Raw genomic sequence first — 21,339 nt, 5'->3', positions numbered from 1 at the left:
AAAATTTATCGAATTAAGATAATCGTAATTTTGTCATTTTAGGCACTGTATTTCTGTATTATTTTTCTATCATAATGAATTCCATTTTTTAACATTTGTAACCTGGCTTTTATCTGTTCGACAATTGTAAGCAGATCGCGGATTTTGTGCATTTATGAGTTAAATGAGTGAATAATCAAGTTATTAATAAGAAATATGAATGCATATGCAGCTGCTATATCTTGCAGCTATCGCAGACATTTCTTATTTACCATAAAAATCCAAAGTGTAATTGTTACCTTCAGCTTTGTATAATGTTGGAAATAAAACAAGACGCGCAGTCGAATTACTCTCCAACTGCACTCACAACTTCGAAGTGACGACTGAAATGCAGCTAGTAACGTAAGACAAATAAGTCACATTGCCGAAGATTTCATTGCGACACGCGTGGGATCGCGCATCTCGTAGTCAATCGTTACCATTTCTACATTCGAAAGCAATATTAAGCACACTTTCTAATTAAAATACCGCCGAGCGAAACGAAAGAGAGACTCGTGCGAACCTCGACGAATTCAAAGCGTTTCTTCGTTTCTTGATCCACAGTTGTACAAAGCCTAACGCCGCGCCTAATTAGCGCGCGCAACGAGAGACACACGGGCTCCGGCAAAAAGCTGTTTCACGTAAGCCTGGAAACAATCGTGGGCGCCCGAAAAACGGGACGGACGAATCCTAGTAGGATAAACAGGATCAGGCGCGAGTGACGGATAAAGGCTTCGGGTGCACGTGCGAAGTTTCGCATGCGACGTCGCGTCGACGTTCGAAAGCCGGGAAGACGTTGCCGGAACAGATCTCACGCGGGCCGGCTTAATCAGGCCGCAATTAATCCGCGTGCCTCTCCCCCCTCGTCGAGTACAGTTAGACAAAAGTGTCGAGACGCGACTGCTCGGGGCGTCCCCGGCGCGCGAGCGAGCGAGCGAGCGACTCGCGTGGCAAAACGTCCGCAAGAATTGGAGCGTGGATCTCTCGGATATGGCCGGGACACGTCCATTAATGGCCGCGTGCCGCGCCGTGAAAAAGCTGTCGCCGCGACGTGAAAAACCCGGCTACCGAGCTGAAACGAGCTTCCTGGGAGCCGAGCGCCGCTCGTGTCCTTCGAACGCTCAAAATTATGATCGCGATAAAAAGTTCCTCGAACGACCAAGAAATGACTGAAACGAGAACGCCAGTCGACGCCCGTTACTCGTCAGGCGAGCACACGAGGACTGTAACTGTAAAAGTGGAACGATACGGTTCTCTTGCGGGCTAAGGGTACGTTCGAACTGCGATCAACGATAAGCATTGCGACGCGTCTCGTTGTTTCCTATGGAGCTGAGCGATCGATTATCTTCCGATTATTTTTGTAATTTGTCGGGACATATTAAGACATGGTAATCGCGGGATATGGGACCAGCTAGTTACTCTACGGTAAATGTACCGTGCGTTCGTGAAAGAAAAAAGGAGAGGGCGGTATTAGGATTTTAGGATAAGAGACTAAAGATAAATCAAAGGCAAAGCAGGTGCAATAGATGGAGAAGGGTAGTGTTGCGCGGTGCGTTACAGCGTCGATCGTATTTGATGACGATTGAATAACGCGCCTACCTCGCGATAAATTAATATGTTGAGTATAGATTTGAGGGTGAACTGAGATGGAACAAGGTGCCGTATTTAAACAAGGTTTAATAATAAAGAGACGAACAACTTATCACAAACTATAACACTATGTACAAAATGTCGTTTGTCGGACTAGATGAGAAGTTACCGAGTGCAAAGTGGAAAGTGAAGTAGGTACGCTTCTCATCCTCCGATTACGCCTTCGTATGTAAATGGCGTGGGTGGAGTTGGTATTTCATTGGCTACTTAAATTATCTTAAAACCAATGAATATTAGAGAGATGGCCAAGAAGAGGGGACAGCAGAAATCTGGGAATTCTCCGATTTTCATTGTCTTTAGCGTAGCTGTCGCTGGCCGTACCCCTGCTCATGGCCACATCTGGTATCGGTTGTCGAAGGCCCGAAAGCTTCGACGCGGTATTATAAAGAATCTACCTGGGGGTCGTCATAACTTAATTACATGGGTCGCTCGCGACGCGACAGGTAGAAAACAGAAACAGATTTTAGTCAGTCGGTATATGGGACAAGGGTGAGAATGGTAGTGGAGAGGATTTGAATGTAAAGAGTGAAAGGTTAAGGTGAAAGTGTATTGTTTTTTCTTAAACCAAGTCCAATTTCTTGGCCGTGAGGTTGAAATAAATATGTATACACTGACCAATGCGAGGCAAGCTTGGTTGACGCCAGGCTATTGAGTCAATGAGCAAAAATTAGCTTCGTTTACTCGTTGGTTCAGTCGCCTACCACCAGTCGAAGTCGCTTCTCATTGGTCAGTGTCTTTTTGTTAAACAACTCGTAGACAAAGCCGCAGATTGCATTTTTGCTAAAGAAAATGTTATCTGAACTGATCTCAGGAACCCCTCATTTCCAATTAGTTGCAGATCAGATGAAGTTACAATCATTTTGATACACCCTGTATGTAGTAATATTACCGACAGCAAAGTAGCAAAGTATTACTAGACTTTTAACCCCTTAAGCGGAGAGAACTGTGGAAAATTATTCAACGTAGCCATTAATCTTACGTTTTAATTCTGCTCTTTTAAAGTAAAACGTAATATTTTAATTCGTTTGATGTTTTATATTCGCAAAGAAGGAAAAATAAAGTAATTGTTTTTAAATCAATGTAGAATTGTTTTAACTGTTTTACGAATATTGAAATTACTTTTAGCTATTCTTTCAATCATTCTACATTGATTCTTATTCGAGGTACAAAAATTCTGCGCGATTAATTATGTATGATAACTTTTTTTGTTGTCGTTCGTGGGAAATGTGGATTATTGATTTAAGGAATAATAATGAGCCGCCGTGTGACCCACATGTGCGATAGGTGTGTCATTCACCCCCTGATGGAGCTAGCTACCGTTGGCGGATTATCGGAATATTTTTTTCTATAATGACCCCAATATTTTCACATGGTTGTTTAACATTAACCTTCGCAGATAATGAAAAGTTCAATTTATTCTCGACCAGCTTGCAACGAAACTTTTCCTTCGAATATGTAACACATAATCATTGAAATCGTGATGATATATTTCTACGAGTATACCAACAATGTTGTCATTTTATTTTAGGTATCATGTAATTTTAATTTAGATGCAAATCTTTTCGTAAGATATATGCTAACCATATCGTTCTTTTTGTTACAGGTGAGTCTAAAGGAAAGCCATTAATAAAAAGTAATCGACATGAATCTCGTAGGACTCGAGGTAAGTTAAATGTGTTTTACCGCAATACAAAAAATTGTTCATAATTGGTACGAAATAATCTGTTGCAATAAACTATATAAAGACAAATTGACATGGTCGATGTTACTTCGTATCGTATAATATCGGATTAACCAATAATCTATCACAGCTATTCAGTTAACGCTTTACCAATCAGTCAATCGGATATACAAATTTTATATTTTCATAACATTAGAATTAAGCAATATTTATTTTATATATTTTATTTATTTTATTCATCACGAAAGTTATATAATATTTAAAAAATCATATAATAATATGTACCTAGATGATACATAGCATATTATCGATTGCCATGACAACCGATTCACAGGCTACCGATCAGTAAACTATTAAAGTAGAATCCTGTTACATCGCTGGCAAACTTGTCTTTATCGATGGAATTTTGGATAAGATAAAGTATAAAAATATACTCGAAGAAAATCTGCACTCAAGTGCGATCAAGCTTGATCTAGAAGATGACTACTAATTTCAACGCGACAACGACCCGAAACATACTGCTCAGATTGTTCGTTAGTAGATACTTTGCCACGTTCCTCATTTTTTACATACACCTCGTTAGAGTTCAGATACAAATCCTATAGAAAATTCATGGGTGGAAATAGATAAAAGACTACGCGAGCATGAAATTTTCAATAAACAAACGCTAAAAAACAAAATTTTGGAAGTTTGGAATAGTATTGAACCACATGTCACATTAAAACTGGTAGAAAGTATGGCAAATCGATTAAACGATATTATAAGGCATAAAGGTGAACCCACTAGATATTAGAAGATTAATATAAAGTAAAAAAGCTACTCTAATATGCGAATATTTGACAAAATGTACACTGGTACGAATACTTTTGTGGACTGTTATTACATGCTACGAGGAGTAAAATCAATATATTTTTGTTAGCAGTTAATCAATTTTGTTATAATTTGGTATTGATAAACTTTATACATGTGTTCATTCATAATAAAAAGTTTATTGCAAAATCTTACATGCGTCCCTTGATTTCAACAAATTTCTCTTATAAGCAATGAGGATACGAATACTTATGGGACTGACTGTATGTATTGAGTTCGCGGTAGTTTCCGAACAAAAATCGAACCTCCCGAAAGACGAGTCAATCGTGGGCCGGTGTGCGACTGTCAGCCGCGTCTCCTTAAATTCGACGTCCAGTTCGCCAGGAGTCGGCACGGAGTTCAGTGGTTCATTGACCGAGAACAGTGGTTTGCATGCAGCTTGGCATTAACAGTTTGTCAGGCAGCTGCTATTATTATCGATCTTCCAGCGTCGCGCGTTCTCGATTCGCTGAGCCGAAGATCGACAACACGAAATCGCTACGCGTTCTCCGTCCGCGGGGCGTAATTTCCTAATCGCGTTTACCCGACCGCCAAAAACAGTGCCGCGCGGCGAAAACCTACGCGGAGTACGCGCGACAATAGCGCCGGGGAACAATGCAGCTTGTTGAGCAAGGTGACGGTAATTTGACGCGTACAATGGAGTATACAAACCGGCTCGAAAGGAATTACTCTTTTGTTTCCGATTGACAGCTCGCGAGGCGAGCTTCGGTGCTCCTTTACTGGCAGCCGTAATTAAATCACTCGGGCGGATGTTGACAGAGCTCTTTTGTCGTATCTTTTCTTGACGCCGAGACACCGCGTCCACTTGAGAATGATTTAATATAATGCTGTCGGACACTCTCGTTTCTTAGTTGTCTAACGGGCTCGGGTCTGGCTGGACCCAGGGTGCAACCGGTGTTATTTAACTGTCCAGTATTTGTAGAATGGTTGAGTCGATCATTTAGTTAATGCTACGTTAATTAACATTTTTACTTATTTCATACCGTACAAAAGGTAGTGAAACTGTTTCTTTGTAGAGTATTTTGAAATATACTTTTGAAACAATTGCTGACGAAAATTGTAGATTATCTTGAACATAGTTAATTTTTGTCGAAGAGATCAATCGTTCGGGTATTAAATTTAGGTCAGTTAGTTTGAGGGAGGGTCATTTTGTATTCATATAAGAGAAAGTGCTTCGAATATTATTTTTTCTGCTCGATATTTATTTTATCTATACTGTTAAATAATATATTTTGGTATCTAGCAAAAATAAAATATACAAAATTTGTAAAAGATCATTGTTAGATCAAAAGTACGTGATCAAAATTCTTCACGAAGTAACAAAGATTATTTATATTATAATTCTAATAGCGAAGAAAAACGGAAGTCCATAATACTTGTCGTTTGAATTGAAATTTTAGTGAAAATTGAAATACGATCTCCCAGTCATTATTTCGAGACAAGTTAGAAATGATAAGAAATAATGATGGAGCTGTTGCGATTTGTTCAACGAGGCTCTATTCATCGCGAAACAATAACTTGATTTAAGGTCAGACCATCGGATCGTCTTATGTATCGCATTATTAATAGGCATTGTTACGTGTGCATCGCGTTGCCAGAAAGAAATTAACCGCAAGGTTACGAGTACTGGAATGTCGTAGGCGCGAAGCTAATAACAGGATCGTCTAATTACACGGAAAAATCAACTAATTGCGGACGAGAGGCTGACACACTAACGCCAACTTTATTCACTCAGCTTACAGTTCTAGCGTTATGTGTCGAACGGGACATATTTAAAAACGTTATCTACTGTATTTAACTTTCGAGAAGTTGCTGTTAATCTGCTACAATTACAGAAATCCGAATTTTATTATTTCGAATTTTACATTCGAAGAGAAAGATATAATAAGCGCTGCTTATTTTTCTGTAACCTTAGTAATATTAAATATATAATTTTTCAAGTGTTTACAGCGTTCAAGGTTTATTTTAAAAATATTCGCGTCATTCGATGGTTAACCCTTTGAACTCAGGTATTTTTCCTGGGTTCGTATTAGAAACTCGAACGTATTTATTTGTAATGTTGTAAGTTTTAAAGAAGATTACAAGATGACTGAAGGTTGGAAATATTTAATCTATTTAAATAATATGTATTGATACATATTTTCTATAACAAAAATTGTTAATTTTGGAAGTATCATAACATCAGCGGGCGAAAGATCAAAAATAGTATAAAATGCTAAAACTTTGAAAATATTTAATTGTTTCAGAGAAAAGATAAAAGATTATATTGATATAAATTTTATAAAATATCTATTAAATATAATATAAATACCTAAAATTAAATATGATATAAATATCTAAAATATTTGTACGTTTAGTCTGATAAATGTTCTTAAAAGCATTGCCCTTTCTGTTTGCTATCATTCGCCAAAAAGCACGCGACAAATCTTTAACTTTGCTGAATTTTTGCAAACGAGATAGTGGATAACTCAAATAGCTAATAGAAATTTATTTCCCAAAAGGTCGTAATGCATTTGACAATCCCCGAGGGTCGAGTAAAAAGTCCTTTCGCCTCGTTGTCCGAGGCTCAGTTTTTCCTGCGCGTTTTCCGTGTCCCACGGTTTCATCGGGCCATAACGAAATAGCCCGACACGAGAACAGAATTTACGAAAGCGGCGGAGGTGTGCGGACGGGACACGTTTTTACTTTCGTGTTCCGGTTATTCCCACGGCTCGACGTAAAAGTTTAATTATTCGGGCCGGACCTAAATTAGATTTTTTCTGGACCGTCGCAGCTAGCCCCCGTGAATTTTTCGACGAGAGGGGCTGCACACGGTCTCTTTACCCTATCCATTTATATCGGGGCCGTGCTTTCCCTTTTAGAAAAAATTGCAAATGTTTCCCCGGCGGTCCCGTGTTAACAGCGCCGAGGTGGAAAACTCTTTGTCGGCGTGATTAAAAAAAATACGTATTAGCGTGAATTTCGGAGATTCGGAGTAATTTAATAACAATTTCTCAACACTAGGAATCTATCCCAATATAAAACAAAACTGTATTTTCATAGAGAAATATTGTTTCGTGATACTTAACCCTTTGCACTCGAAGCCATTTCAACTGTAAATCTGAAATAATTTTTCTGGTTCGTGGTATTTTCATTCTATTTAACAAAATAAATTTTCACACATACAACATTTATTCTTGTGACTCCTACCAACAGTTTTACCACTTGACAATTTTTTAAATATAAACCTTATTGTTACAAAAATTATTTTGGAACGTAATAGAATAATTTTAGGTGGTGCCTCAGAGTCACCACTCGAGTGCAAAGGGTTAATTATTTACGTATTTAATTACTTATTATTTTATTGAAATTTATTTCGTCTCTTTATTTCCTTGCGTTTAATATAGTTTTGTATGATTTCCTACAGAAAAATATAATATTTAGTTTAAAGGGAGTAAGAAAACGTTGTTTAGTAGTTTTCAATTCTTACTAAAATCGATTACTCTTCAAATAGAATCTTATGTACTTTTCAATAAATTGAGGTACATTGCTATGAATGATTTATGCGATAATTCTTAGTTCAAATCATATCTTGATTTTGCTTTCTCTCCAAGTTTTGTCTGCTTTTAATGGCAAATGAACGTAGGAAAGAATAAAGTAATAGTTATCATAATCGCTAACATTTTATTGGAAAATCGATTGAACTTCTACATTAAGTTCATACCTGTCGATAAAAATCCTAATTAATATGTTTTTATCATGTACCAGTTGCGACTTACATTGGGCACAGTACAATATTCAGATATTTAGACTACTAAAATATAAAAAATATTGTTATTAAATATAATTTTATTAACCCACAAAATAGTAGGCACCAACATTACCGATAATGGGAAACTCAGTCGGCACAGTAAAGCCAGCCTCCCTTTCTTACCGACGAATAGCAAAGAAGACTGTGCTCTTTCACGTGGCGCCGCTCGCGAAATTACCACGAACCTCCACTAAATCCTAAGAACGGTAAATTTAAACTCTAAGTATATTTCCCACAAAAAGTTGTCTATCTACTTAAAAATATACACGAAATGCTCCTTCAAATTTATATAAATAATTAATACATATGATTTGTCTAAAAAAAACCATTACAATTACGAATTAAGAATCGACAGCTTCAGCTGAAATCTAAATGTTATTGTAACTAACAGGAATGTTATAAAATTACAGATATGAAAAATAGAAATGTACGAACACCTGTTGTTGATTAAATCTATATCCGTGGTCTCTCGAAACGGTGAGCTGGTTATTTATGACACTCAGTTTTACGGTTACTTTACGGTGCGTGGACGCGACGTTTCATGCGAAAATTCCGTTCTTATTTGACGGGGAGATAAATGTCGCATTCCAAATATGTATCTGGATGTTATCGTTTACATCGCGGAGCACGTACGGCCCGTTACAAAAAGCAATCAGTAACGTCCAGGCACATGCTGTGCGTTACGTGTCCACGCAGCGGTGTCGAGAGAATTTTTATCTCGCGTTTCCGCCTCTGAAATAACATCCTTTGCCAAGAAAGTGTTGATATAATACTTTTCTCATGCGTTGGTGACCTACTACAATATACACGCCGCCGAGCAATGTTCCAAGCGCACTTCAATCTTCAGATAAACGAATCTCTCCGCGGAACTGCGTTTATTTCGACCAGAACAACCTAACGAGCCCTGCTTCAAAGTTCACTTTTTTTTTTACACACTAGACAAACGCAAAATGAAACGAATGTCTCACTCGGATTAACGCATCCTTTTGCGCTTTTCATTTAGGGTGTATCATGACCACATAATACCAGTCATTTTTGCGAATGTGTTAATGGTTAAGGTTTAGTTGCCTGATAATAATTGGAAATAAATTCTGTATAATTTAGCGAGGATTTAATCTATTTTATATGTGTTACAGAGTTTTTTATTTATGACAAAATAGTGGATTTTTTGCAGCGTATTAGTGATATTAAAAGCAACTGACTTGTAAAAAATATTTAAGAATGGCAGTGAATTAGTTTTAGTTTATTAAACTCTATTTCTGTTTAGTTTCTAATGCTGGCAACCAATGTGAACAATTATTACTTTGCAGTTTATATATGCAAAAAAATGCTCAATATTTCTCACACCTATTTCAAAAGATAATAAATATAGTTCATCATTCTAGAAATTAATTCTAGAAATTTATTCTATCTAGACTGATAATTAGAATAAATTTCTAGAATTAATTTCTAGAATGATGAACTATATTTATTATCTTTTATATAATTTTTAAATGCATTCATACATGATATAGTAAAATAGTACAGGGTTTCACAAAATTCTGTTCACTTCAAAAGTATTGAACTCTTCAGTGCAAGAGACAAATTTTTATTTCATTTTTAATCGGTTTACCAAAAATGTAAATTTCTGACGGCGGAATAATAAAACTTCATTTACGGTTTGAAATCCGTCCCGTGGCACCAGAAATGCAATCCTGTTTACATTCAGCGTTCCTACGTCAATCCAACGGAAATATACCCACTGGGAGAACGCCTGCATCCGTTAAACGTCACCCGTCCGAGTCTACGTCTATGCTTGCGCCAGTCCGGCGTATGAACGGCCATTAATGGTCGTACACCCCCTACAAGGTGGAGGAGAAGATCATGGTCGATCGTATAAGGCGTTCCATTCGTCGGATCGTTGACCGCGCAAGGTGATACCGTATTCTTCACCTCGGTCTTCTCTTCTTACGCAAGCAAATCAATTTCCATTTAAAGGCCACTTAAGCACTTTTCACGCTACGCCTCATTCCACCCATCGACTTCTTCACCTCTCCCCGGTGCACTCGTTACTTTCTAACGCAACGCGATGATTTTCACGGAAATTATTTTCCACCGCGTTCACTGCACACGGATCGAACCGGTCGAGCGATCCGAAAATCATCTGCGCGAAAATCGAGCAGAATCTGTTTAGCTGGGATACGCCAGTGTTTTCGAAGCTCCGGTTGCTTTTCCATCATCAAAATATCATTTTTATCTCACTTTTTCGTGAATTGCTCGTTTGTTATAGAAAAAAAACGATATTCGCTTTTTCTTTTTTTTGTTTAAGAAGAAATTTGTTGGTAGTTTTAAACTGTTTAAATGAAATTGTCGATATGAATTGCGCATTTTCTGAAGACAGCTAATAAACTGCATTTTTATGCTAAATAGAAATTGTCTGCCTTCATTTAAAGATGTCACAGTTAGAGATACCATTTTGATTTTTCATTACCAATTTTAACTAGATGAGAACAGTATATTGATATTTCTTCCAGATTTATCTGCTGTAGATTGCGCATATTTTTCTCATAAATGCATAAGATTCAGTTTATTAATAATCTGACGTCAAAGAGCACGAAATGACAATATTTATTACTATCATTGAAATTTTATTATGCATTATACAAAAAGAAGGATAATAGAATCTTCGATTGCATAAGTAACGTCATTTCGTATTCTCCCGCCGCAATAATTAATTCTGGACACGCGCCAACGCCGTCGAGATTAATAAATTGGATCTATAAATTTTCATATTTGAAAATGGATTTTCTCCGACGAAAAGAAAAAGTGTCAGGTCGAACTTCTCCGATAACTTTCGAGAAAACTTTCCTTCATTAAGCGACTGAAATGCCCGATTAACATACAAACTCGGACGCTAAATTTCATTCTAAAGTTTCCCTTTCTCCTTGCTTAAAATTAACCGGATCTCGTCACGCGTCGGACCTATATTTTTGCTTTTCCAACCTGAATGTTTGAACTAATTGATATATTGGTTACTTCGAAGCGAAAGTAACGATCGTCACGCACCGAAAACGTACACCGTAACTCGGGGCACCTCTAATCGTTGCGTTACGCGGTCGGCCACTGAAAGTGTAGATTGCGAATTATTTCTCTCACTAAATTGCATCAGTTTTCATGTGAAATGAAGACAATTGTATGCACAGGAACGTTACGTCATTCGGTAGAACAAAAGTGAGATTATCTAATAGATGCGTGTATATCAAGCATATTTCCCTCAAACGCGCCTATTTTTTTTTTTTTTTCATTCTTTCAGCAACTATTGTGTTTAAGGAGCCATTGTACGACCCATTCAATTTTTTAAATTCCCTGACATTCTATAATTGAAAAAGAAAACGATTTATTAACTGAGAAGATTTTATTCTAGAAAAAAAACTTCATTAAAATGCGTTTTTTCGTTATCAGAGGTTTTAGTTTGCAACTATCTGTGTATGTATGTGTCATATATCTGTATACATTATTTAATTCTTTAATTTACAGATCGATCATTTTAACACTGTACTGTTTTCATTATTCAAAAATATATTTAGGGGGATACGTTGGATAAATAAACATCCCACAATGAAAAGACATTTTCTTTATTGTATGATCAGTAAGATTCATCACATTGACATATATTGTAGTTCCAGTATACAGCTACAGATGTCCAGCAAATGTCATTTTGTAAAAATTGATTCCTTCGATTAAATGTTCATTATTTCGACATTCTCTTAAAAATGTTTATGTATCTTTACACTCCTATTAGACGTTTTTAAAATTGTTTGTGTATCTTTATACTCCTATTAGACGTTTTTAAAATCGTTTTCAGTTCTAGATATTCGTTCATCGATAAAGTCAACCCGTATCGATTGTTAAAACCTTTTTCAATTATTTAAAATTCGAAACAATTTTAAATTCAGAATAGTTCGTCTAAGTCACAGTATTTCCATTTTACGTGACTCAATGCGTTTTGTGCATAAGAAACAGTCACGCTTTTAACACTTTTATTTTAAATATAAACAAATTTGATGATGTAAAAATTATATTAAGAGCCTTCGCGCAGTTGCAAAAGCTCAGTTAATGTCACAGTATTTTCAGAGGCTTCAGTTTATGCGTGACTACTGTGCGTGTTGCTATAGCAAAAATGGCTCGAGCAGATTTTCCTCGATTTTTTAGTTTCAGAATTCACGGAAAAATTATCATTAAAATTGTCATTAGCAGAAGAGCGGCGCAGTTATTAATGATTTCGTGCCGGGCATTTCTTCTCGCGTCGAATAACGTGCGAGCGTGTTCCAGCCAAAGAATTAATTGACGAGTGCGTGGAAGGTCCTCTCAATAATGTCACGACGACGACGACGACGACGGAGACCCCTCGGCCCTCATATTTCCAAGTTCAGCTATGCAAACGAGACAGAGAATTTTAATTTGTCGTTACCGGAGGCTGCCCCGTCACGTTGCCACATCGCTTCACACCACACGCTCGTCTCCTCTCCCTTTCAAATCTCACGCCTTTCCCACGTCTGTTCGCCACACGTTGCCCAGCCATCCTCCTGGTTTCCAGTATTCCTGGCTTTGTTTAAACTTGAACGCGCGTTCTGGAACGTTGACCCTTCTTTTCTCTCTTTTCACCTTTTTTGTTTTTTTTTTTGTTATCAGAGAATGGGCGAATTTAATACGTTCACCTCCGCCGTCCGCTTTGACGACACGCTACGCGCAGCTAAATATTTTATTAAACCCAACCCCCTTTGTGAAATATGGAGAAAATTTAATCCTGTGGCGCTGGCGCCTCGCCGCGTCCCTGGGATACGCGGAACAAATATTGTTGGTTTTTCGTCCGACTTACGTCCCTCGGAATTCTTTACTTGATTAAAGAAATTCCTTTTGTTGCCTGTTCCACGGTTAGATTTATTACCAGTGAAATGTATTTTCTTTATTAATTAAAATGTGGTCGGAAAATTGGATTCGGTGTTTCGGTGGACTATTTTTGTACGCGCTGTGTAACAGAAAAATTACCGGCTTCGTAATTCCACGGTAACGCAAAATTTAAACATAAGATGGTATTAAAAGAGTTTAGTATTATTGCTGATCTGGAGTAAATATATTACTGGTACGTTGAATATTGTACGTTGGGTCTGAAAATGATACTTTAGTGTTTGGCTTGCGATACAATTTCATTCGAACGGATTCTTCGAATATAATTTTATTTGACTAATATTTATATAATTTCAATATAATTTTATTTGAATAATATTTATATAATTTCAATATAATTTTATTTGACTAATATTTATATAATTTGAATATAATTTTATTTGACTAATATTTATATAATTTGAATATAATTTTATTTGAATAATATTTATAAAATTTGAGTAATAATATTGTTCAAATAATATTTATATAATTCGAATAATAATTTTATTCAAAGACTTATTCGAATATTGACTCGAAATAGTCAACGAAAATTTCTACCAAAATTGTATCCAAATAAAATCGTATTCTTACAATGGCTCAACTCTAATTTATATTAACTGCACACTTATCATCCCCTTATAACATACGGTAAAATATTTCATTAACGTAACAGTCTTTTATTAAAGCTAAAGTAACGTGTATGTCCAGCAGAATATCACCATTACAGAAAATCGTATAACTAAATAATGATTGAATAACTTTTTGAACATCTCTGTGCGAATGAATGTCCAACAAAGTTCATCGTATCCAATCAAATCCACAAATGTAAAGTCTATAATAAAATGTAAAATAAATATGAAATAATAAAAAATGTTTGCAGGAAACGGCGAGTATATTCGCTGGTGCAGATTGCCAAGGAACCGTATCTCGTAAACGGTGGAAAGTCTCGGTAATTTCGGCGTCTCGAGCCGTAGTTCTCCGTCGTTAATCGTTGAGTAGATGCAACTCGAGCGTAGTTGCATTCGGTTGCACCGGGTCTCGTCCGGAGCGGTGCATCTTTGCGGTCGGACAGTCGCGTATATATCCTCTCCGCCGTGGTTACACGGGGCTGGGGCTCCCTTGCTTTTTCGTTCTCTTTTCTGCTCGTTTGGCCGCGCGGCCCCCGGTGTCTCGTTCTCCCTTGTCCCAGGAACGTAGCGTTAAATTTCGTACCGGCTCGCGTACGACCGCAAAAACTGATCGGTAACGGTTGCACGTATCTTAAATTACATAAACAGTTACCTTAGCAAAATCATTGCACGTACCACACCGACGAGTATTTATACGTTCCCGTCGAGTCCCGTCGAGTCCCGTCGACTTGTCGAAACCTCTCCCCGTAGAATTGACGCGATAACGTCTGCCAGGATAAGCTGCGGCAAACAAAAACACGATCTGGACGGATCGTAAACGGTTTGTACTTATGACAACGTTCTCGTCTGCGAACGTGTAGCAAGAAGGTAGGAAACGGGCGCTTTTATGGTACGTGCTCTCTGCGGTTGATTGCTCATAGTTGCAACTTCGCTACGGATTCGAGAAATGTAACGCCGCACGGTAGTGTGGTTCGACGGTCGTCGAGCAATTAAGAGATTTGTAATTTCTTGCGAAGATTATGGTAATCCGATGTTTCGTGGCTTATACGGGGTTTGAGATACTTGAAACGTTTTTATGGTTTAACGAAGTTGCCGAGTTTGCGATCTTGTTGTTCATAAATAGACAGTGGATTCTGTACGTTTTGTGACAATTGTGTAGTTACGATCCGAAGAAATAGAAAGTTTGAAATAATTTTCAAACGTCAGTCTATTATGATCTGTTAAAATTATTAAGATAGGAATGAACTTGGTTGTTTATTTTCTATTTATTTAATTTTTTCAAATATAATTTTTAAATTATCATCATAATAATGAATTCACATTTCTAATAAAATTAAATAGAAGTGATAATGTTTTTAAAAAATTGCTGTTGTCAATGTCATATACTATAAGAAATAAATTAATATTATTACGTGTTACAATAATTGCTATTCTACAAAGAAAAGGATTAGACTATCTTGAACAGAACTACCCTTTTTCTTATACATTTGAGAAAATATGGTATATAAGTGTCAACTATGAATAATTCTATTATAATAATAATCTAGAGTAGATGATATCTTACAAACTTAGAGAAAATATTAAAATAGAAAAAAGACAAGACAGAGGTTACATAACACATACAAAGAGATAGACAGTAGGCCAAACAGAAAGAGTAATTCTTATATAGAGTGTATTTTTTTAGACTTATAGAACTTTGAATTGAAATAAAACACGTAAAAATTTAAATTCTTTTAAATTCTCAATTTTTAACTACTTTTTCGAGTAATGGGAAATGTATTTCGTTAATAACACGAGTTATGTTTGCTTCCAAAGCATAGTTATCTGGGACCCTGTCACTTACAGCATCAATATTTTCTGCTGTACAACTCTTTCACATATTTTTGTTTTTTCATCGAGTAAAGTAAAATAAGCGTTCTTCGAAATTTATCAATAATTCGACGAATAAGTTGCTCTAGAAGATAAAATTCGCAAAGTGCTGTATAACCTCGACGAACTGATTTCGGAAATAAATTACCACAGCTTGTAAACGTTGTTGCGAATTGAGTTTTTCCCACGATAATTTGCCACAGCTTACCAAACTGAAATATCAAAACAAAATGTCGTCTACCATCTATCAAATAACATATTACTCTATCGAAAGTTCGATCACTCTAAAAATATGTATTTTATATGTACGTAAATTACTATCGAAGAAGACACATCTACACGCTGCGACGCTCGAAACCATAAACATCGAAATATTTATCTGGAAAAAGAAGAATGCATCGGCGCGCAGTTTTGCGTAGCCGTGCGCGCCCGGAAGATCAGGAAAGTTAATAACGATAAACTAGCCGAAGCATCAGATACAGCATGGTCACGGCACAACGTAGTTCATAAAATTATAGTGTCCCGCGACGACGAGTCTCCGGACGCCATGAGCCAACGATATCTCGTGTCCGTTCGATACAAAAATTAGATCTTCCGCCTTCTATCCACTTTATCCTCCGGTTCGATCCCACGGCAAACATTCTTCCTCCTTTTTATCGTCTCTTTCCCTCCAGCGACGGATCGCCTCGTCCCTTCTCGGTCTCTCCCTCGGACTCTTCCTCCCTATCACTTGGAATGTACCCTAAGCCTGTCTCTCCAGCATGCGCCACTCTTTTGTCTTTGTCTTTCTCCCTCTCGAACCATTCGATGTCCTCCTTCGTCCTCCGCGGCTCTCTGCTCCGACTTTATTTCATTGTTCGTTTAGCCGGACTCTCTATACAGGGAGAAAGTTCTTCTGGGTTTAAATTTGTCCCGAGCGAACACCCTCTTTCTCTCTCTCTCTCTCTCTCTGCGATGTGTTTCTACAGGCACGTATCGTCACTGATACGATCTTGCTTTTCTTTCGGGACGGGAAAGGCACGCCGGGAAATCCTTGGTAGAGGTCCTGCTCTGGGTATTTCGGGAGCTGGGTTTCGAGGCTTAGTAAAGGTACGAAAGGAAAACGGGGAACGTGCCATGTGGTCTGGTGGAGTTTCAGCACATTTTGTCGAAAATTAAATCAAAAATTATGTTTCATTTATCCAATAGTACAAAATATTAGTAAATACAATATTTGATTTTGATAGTACTCTATACTTTGATTGTATAGTTCTCAAGTTGACAATAAATTGTGAAAATGATTAACGTAAAACGAGATATCGAAAGGAATCATAATGTACTTGCAAGAGACATTTATTCTCGTCAAAAGTATTTGCTGAAAAACTTACAAATATTTTACTCAGTGATAACAAATGAAAGAATTAAAATACTGTGTGAAATATCTCAAGAATGTTTTATAACGAACAAAATATTTTATTTTTGAAGATACATTCTTTTGAACGAACAAAGTAGATTTATTTCCAAAAATACATTTATGATCTGAAATGAAGTACTTATTTACTATCTATCGTTTAAAATAATATTTTACTCAGCTCTGATCGGGGTTCCTCTGTAACGATGCTTCAAAATTTGGTTCCAAACTGCTTTATTCGCGACTTTTAACCCTTTGCATACGAAGCCAATTGAACTGGAAATCTGAAGTAATTTCTTATAGTATTTCCTTTTTATATAACAAAGTGCATTCTATGCATATGTAATTGATTCTTATCATTCGTGTTAACATAGCATAACCTTAACAATTCTTAAAATGCAAACTTTGTTAGTATAGAAATTATTTTGCAACGCGATGGAACAATTTGATGGTGCCTCGCAGTCACCACTGGAGTGCAAAGGGTTTAACTATTCTGCGATTGGAACGACTCGGGCCGAAGGCCATTGATTGGTTCGGGGTGAACGGACAAGCCCGGCGTTAAGAAGACAAACAATTCGCTGCGAACGGAACAAAGTGGTTCCCGTTTTTATTCAGATACCGTCGCCGCGATGCAAATGCTAGATGCAAATGGCGGGCGAGCCGCGGGCACCGGAAGTCGATCGCTCACGAGGCACGGATCACGCTCCGTTATTTCCGGCGCCGCCGCACGTGCGTCCCTCTTAATCCGCGGGACCGAGTCGGCGAATCCTCGTCGTAGGCTGTTTTTAAACCGTCCGAAAGTCGCGTACCTTCTCTCTAAAAGGGATTAGACTTACGAATATTATATGGCAGCCGCGGAGCTTCCCCTGGAGATCATTTCTGTCCGAGTCCCGAGACTCGTCCGCCTCTCTATCTGCTTTAGTTGATGCGGCAACGGCATAAAGAGATTTGCGAATTTTCATGTAAATCTCTGCTTTCTCAGACTTCCGCGGAAAAGAAGCCGGTGGAACTTATTTCCACAATTCCTAAACTGTAATAGACATTACAGGACAATGAAAATAAGTATTGCGGAGTATTGCATAATTCAACAAACATTTTACAGTTTGTGCCAAGCGCGTTTACCAACTGTTTACCAACTGTTTACCGAATATTTGCTTTGATTTAATATTTGAGAAAAATGTTTTGCGTTTGCAATTGTAATGTTTGATATGTTAGCGGCAATTTTATAAAGTGATTTATCAAGGAATAGACCTCGAGAGTGTTGATTGTCGTGATCATTCGTTCAGTTGTTGACTAAAATGAAAAAGTAATTCAACAGATTATATTTTTTATTTCGATAACTTCTGTTATATTCGTGTTATACGGATACAATACAGGCTGTCTAAAAAATGTCTAACAGTCCGGAAACGAGGAATACCTGAGATCGTTTCAAGCAACTTTTTTCTTTAGATAAATTTTCTCCGAGACATCGTTAACGAGTTATTAACCTTTTGCACTCGGCACCATCATGGATGTCACTTACCAGCGCTTATAAACATTTATATTATTATTTATGTATATGTACATACGTATATGTATATATAATATTGTTATAATAATAATCGATTTATATGAATTTGTAGACATCGAGAAATAGTTGCAAATCGCTAATAAACTTTAATATTTAGTGATATACTAGAATTGCGATGTCCCCTGAGAGGGGACAACCGAGTGCAAAGGATTAATAAAGTACATCGATTAATGAGAGGCGAAGAAAATATCTAAATTCTATGTCTTGCAGTTAAGACAAACAATTTTGATTTTGTATAGCGTTCTATAATATAGTTATTACATTCGAGGTATATTTTGGTGCATAGCATCATGCATTATATCAATTTCGTGTAGTTCGTGGAGGAAAATTGAAAGTATTGCGGGCGTAGCCCAAACTGAGAATTTCATCTTCGCCCCTGAAGCAGATCCACGAGATATTTTGGTCTCCTATTTTTTCCGGGGGCCGGAAATAAAACAGTATTCTTAGCCGTGTACCGCGACTTCCGGTACACACGTACGCTTCATTTGTTTCTTTTCGTAACGAGTTTCCAACGTGGAAAGAATCACAAAACGTAAATAGCCGCAAATGATTCGCCCTACGCCGCATACGAATTGGTCGAAATCCAATTATGACGGTACGCTCGCTCGTAAATATCCAGTTATTTCGTTTCACCTAATCATCGCCACACGGGCTTATGTTTGTTTCGTTCGTAGGAAACTCGAAAACTGTCTTTTTCACGGATAGACCGCGAATTTTATGCAATCGGAGTAAAAATGAATAGAACAAATACAAAACATTGAGAATTTTTAAAAGATTCAAATGCTTTCAATTTATTGAAATGATTGAGATAAGAAATAAATTCCTACGTAGCTTCTGTATTTTGCAATTAATGCAAACAGTTTCGATTTTACGTAAAAATCAACAGATTATTTATGGACGAATCAACTTGTTAAAAGGCTTTTAACACAACTAAGATTTCCGAATAGGTTTTTAATAAAGACAGAATACGTTCGAGCCAATTCCGAAGAACGTAAAAATTTAATTCTTTTTAACTCACGAATCTGTTATTACAATTTTATTAGACACTTGTAACATAATGATATAGAAACATTCGCGGGAATATGACCGATTCAATTTCATATCCTCCAGCAAATGGAAGCGATCTTTCAAGAAAAATTAGTATAATAACGCTCAGCTTTCCGTTCTCACACTCGCGCTACACTTACTGTCGCAAAAACCGGGCGATTTATCACTCTTAACACTTCGCGACTCCTTGGAATTCACTTTTATGGGTATCATCACGTATTCTTCCGCGATTCCATCTGGTCTCTCCGAGCACTCGCACACGGTGTCCTCTAGTTTCTTGGAATGAACAATTTTTGCGGGCTGTTTGCCATCCCCGGTCTCATTATTCTGCGGTAACAGTTCTTCACGACCTTTATCCCCCGCTCGTTTTCGTTTCTCCTCCTCGAGGATCGCTTGCCAAGCTTCCTTCGGCCCGCAAAACGAGGTGGGTGGTATCGTGTCTAAATGGTCGTAGTACTTTTCCCATTTGTCCATGAAATACACTCCCAGATCGCATTCAGGCCAAGGCTTCACTAGACACGGCGGACGACCTGCACAGCCAATGCGGACGAAGTTTCATTTGCCGTTGCTAGAACTGGGATTTGCATCGAAATGGAGCTTTATGCGAACCGATTCGCAGAACTAGGATCCTTAAAAATTCATCGTTATTAGCTCCATAATCGCGCTGTTGCAATGAACATCATTTTAGATTTTTACAGAGTCATAAAAATTATTCTTGCAGCCGGACTTTTACAAATAATTCGATTTCGGATTTTCTACATTTACAGAGAATTGAATAGAAATTTTATTTTCATTTAGCAGAACCGATTGAAATGTTCAATTTAACAGATTTTATTTTTCATTTCTCTGAAACTGTTTAAAAATTTTAATTGTCGGAACTTTAATTCTTCATTTGCCGAAACCATTTAGAAATTTCAATTTAAGAATTTCTTTTTCCTTTATCTGATAACGTTTAAAATTTTGAAAATATTATTTCCTAGAACCATTTTCGAACATCGGTTGAGCTGACATTTTATTTTTCATTTACCGTAAACATTTAAAAATTGCAGTTTCCCTTGTTTGTGAAAATGTGCACGAAGATCGAGTGTATTGATTTGACTCGATTAAAAAAGTTGCGTAATTTTCAATGTTGCGTTTCCCGTTTCTAGAATACGATCGGCATTGTTCCCCGCAAAACATTTAATTGAATTTACTACAAAACACTCACCGCCGCAAGAAGTACGCGGGCAATCGTGTTGCAATCCGTTTCGATGATAGCAATCGCAGTCTATATAAACCGATCCCGAGTACAATTCTCTAGATTTCACTCGCCTCACACGAATCGTTTTTGCGCGGGTAGGTTCGGCTTTCTTATCCTTTGGTTCCGACTTCTTCGATGGCTTCGACTTTGTTTTGGGTTCTGGAGACGGCACGGGTTTCGTCTGAAAGAATTGCCGTTTTAGATAACGTCGAAGATACTGCAACGACTGCGATGATTGATTATAGAATCGATCGCTTTATTTTATATGCTGCGAACGCATAAAGTTCCGCGACCTAAGTATAACTAGTTGTATCTTTTATACAAGTGTATAAATTAATATAATAAACAAATTGGGCAATGTAGAAAATAAGTAATAGTGTATGTAAGAATAATAAAAGAACAATAAAAGTCTAAAAATGACGTACAATTTACATAAAAAGGCACTTTTAAGTCTGTAACATATTGAGTGCAGTGAAACCTTGATTATATGAATTAATCTCGAATTATTAGATCAGAAATCTGCCATAGTGTTCACGCATCTATTAATTTATGCGTATTTGTTCTTTTTTATATATTTTCCCTTCTTTATTCTTTTTCTATTTCTATACTATTCTATATGTACCTTTGTTAGAATCAATGGGTATTATCACTGATAC

The 21,339-nt window shown here is 37.1% G+C and overlaps 1 protein-coding gene across 6 annotated transcripts in view; it reads left to right on the top strand.

Moving 5' to 3' along the window:
- Positions 1-21,339, top strand: part of Raskol (Ras GTPase-activating protein raskol) — a 335,723-nt gene that overhangs the window by 116,896 nt on the left and 197,488 nt on the right. The gene's annotated exons all lie outside the window — the stretch shown is intronic.

The sequence above is a fragment of the Augochlora pura genome, chromosome 8 (assembly GCF_028453695.1).
Source record: "Augochlora pura isolate Apur16 chromosome 8, APUR_v2.2.1, whole genome shotgun sequence".
NCBI lineage: Eukaryota > Metazoa > Arthropoda > Insecta > Hymenoptera > Halictidae > Augochlora > Augochlora pura.
This window is presented reverse-complemented; position numbering and strand designations above follow the sequence as displayed.